We start from the raw sequence: 8,191 nt of genomic DNA, 5'->3' as shown, positions 1-8,191 counted from the left end.
ATTGCAAAGCACTTCCTAGTCCTCTAGTTGCAGAATCCTATTTTTAGGATCTCAAATCCCCAAGCTAGCCTTAGACGAAATGTCACACAGAAATTTATTTCAAGAGTGATTTAAAAAAATGCAGTCAGAATCTATTTATTACCTGTGACATGCACTGCATTTAAGGGTGGTCGTCATCATCTGAGAACCTTCAGCTTTCTCCACCTTCATCTGCTATCAAACTGTGAGTAAGACACTCCTACCTTTTAAGTGTTTTTTTACTAAGCCCAAGCAACTGTCCCTAGAGCTGACAGAAACAAAGGGCATGGTGTAAAGAACTCACTTGGGTTGACAGAACAGTCCTTTGGGTGAGAGGACAATTGAAAGAAGAATTTAAATTGCAGCCATGGCTTCGGAAGTGAATGAGACTTTCAGAGTGCTGGGTTTGTCAGTAATTGCAACAAGGGACTATTGTGAATGGAGAAGAGATTGCCTTGGTGTCCACCAACCAACCTCACCAACCTGCATCCCCCAGGTACATGTTGTTAGAAGTGTCACATTGAGGGATGTATGAGCATCCCACCCAGGCCCATAGCCAGGATTCTAGAGGTGGGGGGGAGACTATTTTTTCAAGGGGGCAATGATGTCAGGTATCTATACTGGTGGGCAAAATGAAAGGACAAGTCTGTAGAATCATCAAATACCTGAAACCCCCCCCCCCCAAAAAAAAAAATTCATGAAGAGAAAATAAGGTGGGTTTTTTGAAAGATGCATTCATTATCTGTAAAGCAATGTAGCAATAATTTGCATAGAATAAATAAATACATCTCTGCATGCCATGTAAAATGTATTGCCTACATAGAAATAGCATGCAACATATCCTTTCATTTACACACCAGTGCAATACACAGGCCTGCAACCTTGCAAAAGTAAAACATATCACTGTGATGCAGGTAGTATTTACTTGTATTGAAAGTGCCTAACACCTATATAGCACCTATCTAATACCTATCTAACACCTATATAGCACCCATGTAATGCTAATCTAGCGCCTATGCAACATATATCTAGCACCTATACAGCATATATCTAATGCCTATCTAGGACCTATATAGAGCCTATCTAGCACCTATCTAACACCTATATAATGCCTATATAGTGCCTATGCAATACCTATCTAGCACCTATATAGCGCCTAACACCTATATAACACCTATATAGTGCCTATCTAGCCACTAACACCTATCTAACACCTATATAGCACCTATCTAACACCTATCTAGTGCCTTTTTAACAACTATATAGCACCTACCTAGTGCCTATTTAACAGCTATATAGCACCTATCTAGCACCTAACACCTATCTACCACCTATCACACCTATGTAGCACCTATATAGCGCCTATCTAGCACCTAAAACCTATCTAGCACCTAATGCCTATGTAGCACCTATATAGCGCCTATCTAGGACTATGTAGCACCTATATAGAGCCTCTCTAGTGCCTATTTAACACCTATGTAGCACCTATATAGCGCCTATCTAGCACCTATGTAACACCTATATAGCGCCTCTCTAGTGCCTATTTAACACCTATTTAACACCTATATAGTGCCTATCTAGCACCTATATAGCACCTAGGTAACACCTATGTAGTGCCTATCTAGCACCTAACACCTATATAATGCCTATGTAGCACATATAGCACGTATCTAATATCTATCTAGCGCCTATCTAGCACCTATGCACCTATCTAACACCTATATAGCACCTATGTACCACCTATATAGTGCCTATGTAGCACCTATCTAACACATATATAGCGCCTATGTAGCACCTGTATAGCGCCTGTGTAGTGCCTATCTAACACTTGTATAACACCTATCTAGATAGGCACCAGATTAGATAAAGAGCACAGATTTGGAATAAATGCTGGGCGGGGGGCAAACTGCTGGCTCGGGGGGGGCAAAGCCCTCCTAGCTAAGGCCCTGATCCCACCTCAAAGGGTTGCAGACATTGTGTGAGATCAAGCTGAACATATACACATCCTTGAGAATTCAGTAAGTGCCCATTGCTCCCTGGTGGCTTTTGGCTGGTAGAGTGTCTGCTCAGTGGATGCTAAAGCAGGGGTTTCTTGGTTGTCTTCAAGGACAGCAAGGGAGGGAAGAAGAGAAAAAAGACTGGAAGGGAAGAGAATTTGATTACTAGTCCGGTTGGCATGGTTGTTCTAGGATATTGGGGTGCTTAATACAACACCAGCAGGCTTCCTGAAACAAAAGCATGGGTCATGGCAAGCTCAATGCAAAGCAAACAGAGATCAGTTAGAGAGTGAACAATAAGTCTGTGACTCAGCTTTCTATAGACTAAATTCCCATAAGAAAATATAGGGGCTTTGTAGGATGAACTCATCACGGATCGTTCTTTTGTGCCTTCATGGCTGTTTAGTGATCATCCCCCCCCCCAGTGCGGATGGGGGCCTCTGCTTGTTTTACGTACTCCTGAGGGTGAGGCAATAGGGGCCAGCACCTCCATGAACATGCACTCAGTTTGGCCATGGAGTGGTAAGGATAACTAGAATTAGGGACCCTTATTTTTCATTACTAATGAAGTTGCTTACAAGTCAAGAAGCTCCCAAGATGTGGCTTTTGTTTACAGGTTCAAGTGTGCTGTAAGATGCAACCATTCATGGAATGTTCCAAGAAACAAAAGCAAAGGCAAGGCTTCTTTCAAACCAGCCAGCTAGAATGAGGGAGGGGAAGTGATTGCTCTGAGCAACCGAACAGTGTACTTCCTTGAGGCCTGCGGAATCTGAGGCCTCCGACCACTGGTCCAAATTGATTATCACTGGGTAGGTCTTTTGGTAGGCACATTCCATTGCATCCATGTGCAGTTAAGCATGCCCGTTCAAATAATAGTGCGTCAATAGTTGTGCTTCAAATAAAAGTGTGTCAGCCAACAATCCAGAGGAAGGGAAAGTAATCATTTGCTTGGTTTTGTGTCAGAGCTTGAGATGCGGAGTGGAATGTCACAGAAAAAGTAGTCTATTTGGTTGGAATGACAGAAGTCCAGGGCAAAAACCAAGGCTGCGTTAAATGGAGTTGAATATTCCAGTAATCCAGCAGTGTTGCTGCCACTACTGGCTACGAGTGGGACAGCAGGTAAGCTGGCACGGGGGCTGATTAGTGGATGGAATGGGAGAGGGAGGGGGAGAAAAAGGGAGCATCTGGGTGAGGAGTGCGTGGGCAGGAGGTGGAACAGAGGACAGTGCGTGTGGGTACTGGTGGCAGAAACATGCTTCGGTAACATAATCCATTCCTTCATTGCTCTCTCTCCTCTTTGAACCTATACCAGCAAAATGGCTGGTGTGGATCTGAGAAGAACCATTTGGGTAGCAAACAATTGCCCTATGCTAAGGGAACAAATGTTCCCTCACTTTGAGGAGACCTCCTTGTCTGCCCATCCCCTCACAGGATGCAGCTTTTGCTCTATTAGTGTGGCTGCATCATTACTGGAGGGAAGGGCTAGTTAGGATAGGGCCTTGGGTCTTTCAGAGTTATAAACAAATGCATCTGGAGAACACCACACATGTATGAAATGAAAAGGGGTTCCAGAAAATCTTGGAAATGGTGGAAGAGGTGGAACAGACCTCAATGAATGTGAGTTTCATTTCTTGATTTCTGGAGGCACCAGTTCACCAAAATAAATGAACACCATTCAGTATGAAAGGAATGTGAACAAATTCATAGACAACAAATTGTGATGCCGAGAGAAATATTGGCGGACTTGTCTAATCTTTTCAGTTTCAGGCCTTTTCAATCTCAGGCCAAAGGAAAACAAAACTCATATTGGCTATTTCTTCAGGCTTCTTTTCTCCCCTTTAGTCATAGGTCATTATGACTTAACTGTTATTTCAACAATTGGTACATACATGGCTAGATAACTTGTGCTTGTGTCAGAAACAGCAGGAGGCTAATGTGAAGGAACAAAAAACATAGAAATTTTCCAGCACTGGCATAGCTGTGCCAATGGGATGTATGGGGCATCCTGCAGTTGAGTGGCACTCAGAGAGCCCTCCTCAAAGTAAGGGAATATTTGTTCCCTTACCTCGAAGCTGCATTGCCCTTATGTCAATGCTGGAAAGTGAGTTAGGATTGCGCCTTTAAAAACACACTTTCTGGTGAATATCATCTTCCTAAACCTAAACCTACAACATGTTCTTCCCAAGTGCTCTCCAAAGTGCCCCCTGCACTTCCTTGTTCCTAAAGCAGTAGATCAGGGGGTTTAACAGTGGAGTAATGATAGCATAAAACACAGAAACCAGGCGATCTTCATCCAAGGAATGTTTGGAGGAGGGTCGCAGGTAGGTGTAGATGATGGTGCCATAGAAGATGCTCACCACAGTGAGGTGAGAAATACAAGTGGAGAATGTCTTTATCCTACCACTGGCTCTGCGGATCTTGAGCACAGAAGAGACAATGAGGATGTAGGAAAGAAGGATCAGGGAGAAAGGCACAATCATAAGAAATGCAGAGACGGTGAAGATCATCAACTGGACAAGAACTACATCAGAGCAAGAGAGATGCAGAATAGGAGGAATGTCACAGAAGAAATGGTCAATTTCATTGGAGTGACAGAAAGTTAGGGAAAAGACAAGTGATGTGTTGATAACAGAATTGAAGTTGCCAATAATCCAGGAAGCTGCAAGCAAGACTCCAACATATGGGCTGGCTCATGATCAGTGTATACTGGAGAGGATGACAGATAGCAGCATAACGGTCATATGCCATCACTGAGAGGAGCACACACTCTGTACTTCCTAAAGTGGCAAAGAAATACATTTGTAGTGCACATCCTATGAAGGAGATGGACTTGTCCCCCAGCAAGAAGTCCCACAACACCTTTGGGAGTGTGGTGGATGTGGAACAGATCTCAATGAAAGAGAGATTGCCCAAGAGAAAGTACACGGGAGCTTTGAGGTGTTGGTCAACTCTGATCAATATAATGATGACTAGATTCCCTGCCAAAGTCAACAGGTAGATTAACAGGCCTATAGCAAACAGAAGCCTCTTGTTCTTTGGGTCAACAGATAATCCCAAAAGGAAAAATCCTGTGATACCTGTTTGGTTCTGTCTTTGTATAGGATTGGTGGAGTCCATCTTCAATTAGAGTTCTTTGGTAGGACAGGACATAGCAGTTTCTACTGTGAATGCTGGCTATTTCACAAAGCAAAAATAAAATGTAAAAGGCAGGCAGCTATTGAGTTTGTAGGCAGTCCATTTATATAGTACACCTTCAAAATCCGTGGCACTTTACACTCAGGAAACAGAATCGTATGGGCTAGATCATTACAAGAAGAAATACAATCATGCAATCTACAGCTTTCTGGGGGTGGGGGGAAATAACTGTTCTTTTATCTCCATGTCACTCCATGTCATAAAATAGTCACTGTCCTCTTATCTCCATGCCTATACACAGATGGATGCAAGAGTTGGTTGGATGCAGTAGACTCTTCAGAGTTCACTGGTCCCTTCTCATATCCTTTCAAGCTTTTCTTTGATAGCATAAAGTTGCAAGTGTGTCAGGTTAGTGAAAATGAAATCTGAAAGTTTTGAGAGAGTGACTGAAAGCTGAAATCAGAAATGGGAAATCCTATTGTCAGGATCTCAGATCCTCAAACCATCCATGGACGATCTTTTGCGCCCAGAAACTTATGTCAGCAGTTATGTCGACTTAAGTCAGACAGAACCTTCAGCTTTCTCCAGCTTCATTTACCACTGAACTCTGAATAAGTCATTTTTAAAGTTTATTAAGATCAGATAATTGTCCCCAGGGATGACAGAGATTATAGGCATGGTATAAAGAACTCACTTGGTTTGACAGAATAGTCCTTCGTGTGGGAGAAAAATTTAAGATATAAATAAAGCATGCCCTTGACTTTAGATGTTAATGAGGCTTCAGAGAGCTGAGTGTGTCATAATGGTGGCAAGGGACTATTGAGAATAGAGAAGAGCTGCACATTATCTTTATAATGTGGCAACCACCAGCCATCCACATCAAACATGTTTATAGTACCATCACATGGAGGAATTGGATGAGCATCCCATCCCAAAGGGTTGGAGGAATTCCAACTGAACACAAGCACTTTCACGTACACATTTGGTGTGCTTGATTAACAGCTCAATCCTAACTAACCCCCCCCCCCCAATGCAGTGCTGTTCCTCTTCACTGCTACTGAGAAGGTATCGGTTTTCAACTGAAGACAGTATGACAGCCTGGTGAAATAGCTCTATGGATGGTTAGGTGGAGGGACTTCAATTGCCATATTCAGGGATTTGCTCCACCATTCCCTGTCAGTTCTTCAAGTCTGAGTTATTGAGAGTCCAGTCCTAGCCCCACCACACTACAGCATCCCTCCACCGAACCATCCATAGAGCTGTTCACCATGCTTTCATAATGTCTTCAGTTTAAAACCGATACCTTCTCAGTAGCAGTGAAGAGGAACAGCAATACATATATTTAATGTATTTACATATAATGTATTTACTTATAATACTGTATTTACATATAATACTGTATATATTTACATATAATATGTAAAATATATTTACATATAATGCATATAATATAATAATGTAAATACATATAATGTATTTACATATATTTAATGTAATGGGCAGGAGGTCTGGTCTAGAGGGTAGAGCCTCCGTCTGCCTGAAGATAACATCCACAATGTTGCCAGTTTGAGGCCACCGGCACCGTGCGACCTAGGAGCAGCTGACAAGCTGAAGCCGAGCAATTCCATCTGCTCTGAGTGTGGAAGGATGGAGGCCAGAATGTGAAGCCAGATCGGAATGAAACACCTTGAATGTAGTCGTTCTTGAAAGAAAGTACCTTCTTTGAAATTGTAAAAATCCCTATTTAATAGGGATTTAGATAAAAGCATGCCTATGTAAACCGCCTTGAATAAAGTCTTGAATAAAGACCAAGAAAGGCAGTATATAAATACCTGTTATTATTATTATTATGTACCAGGGATGTTGCCCAGTATAGCAGTACTCTAATCCTGAACTGGGGCATTGAGCAGCATTTTATTAGCCACTTAGTTGATGTGTGTGGTGTGAATTTTGGTAAAAATCTGCAAAACTTATGAGGCCTTTGTACATCCTATTTTTAGAGTACAGGTATGCATCGTTTAATGATGGGGATGTGGTACCGCACACACTTCGTTAAGTGACACCGTTGTTAAACGACATCATCTTTTCAAAGCCTCTGGAGCATGTGGCCTCTGCAGGACTCAGAAAAGCATTTGGAGGCAAGGGGAGCACAGCTCCTCTCAGCTTTGGGGGTGTGACAAGGATCAGCGACGGACCGTCATGCATGCAGTCCGTCGCTGATCGGAATGTTGTTAAGCAACATTCACCTGCAGCTGAACAAAAGAACACCTGTGAGATGGGTTCCTAGGAAATTGATCTTGACCAATTAACTCTTTATCACTTGGCCTTTTTTCACATTTATAATCACTTGATGTGATTATCACTTGCAGAGATCTAACATGGGCAGAGCCAGAGGGGCACCTGTCCTGGGCACTAAGCTGGGGGGGCGCATGACTGCCCCAGGCTCCACCCTATTTACAGAGGAGGAAGCTTCACAAACACTGTTCCTTCTCCTGTAGAGGCTCCCTTCACAGAAGAAGGAATGGGGCCATTAAAACACAGCAGTGAGCATTCCACCCTTTGGGGAAAACCCAGAAGTGACATCACAATGTTACATGACATCATGCTTACTGGAAAAATAAAAGTTTCCTTTTGGTGATGGGGAGGAAGCAGAGTAGAGCAAGCAGCGGAACCCCCCCCTTTAGGGTATCACCCCAGGGAACCTCCCTCACCCAGCTGACTGCTAATCAATAAAAAGACAAAGTAGCGGAGGTTTGTTATATCTGTATTAAAAAGAAGTTGTACACTCACGGTTCCATTGAATGCATATTTACAGCATCTGATAAGGATCAGAGGTTCAGCTAACACTTAGGGATTGCAAAGGAGATGAGAAAGAAAAGTTGGGGATGGTAAATATGAGATCAATTCCAAAAGTCATGGACTAGTAAACTTCTTCCGTACTAGCTGGGCTCTAGTGTTCAGCTCAGGCCTCAGAATAATAATGTAGAACTTTGGAAGAAAGATGCAACTCAACAACCCACCACTGGAGGTCAAGATGCAGA

At 42.8% G+C, this 8,191-nt stretch overlaps 1 pseudogene; it reads right to left on the bottom strand.

The window, feature by feature from the left end:
• Positions 1-4,180: 4,180 nt before the first annotated feature.
• LOC136653150 (olfactory receptor 5G9-like) lies at positions 4,181-5,132 on the bottom strand (annotated as a pseudogene).
• Positions 5,133-8,191: the final 3,059 nt, after the last annotated feature.

Source organism: Tiliqua scincoides, chromosome 5 (assembly GCF_035046505.1).
Source record: "Tiliqua scincoides isolate rTilSci1 chromosome 5, rTilSci1.hap2, whole genome shotgun sequence".
NCBI classification, from domain to species: domain Eukaryota; kingdom Metazoa; phylum Chordata; class Lepidosauria; order Squamata; family Scincidae; genus Tiliqua; species Tiliqua scincoides.
This window is presented reverse-complemented; position numbering and strand designations above follow the sequence as displayed.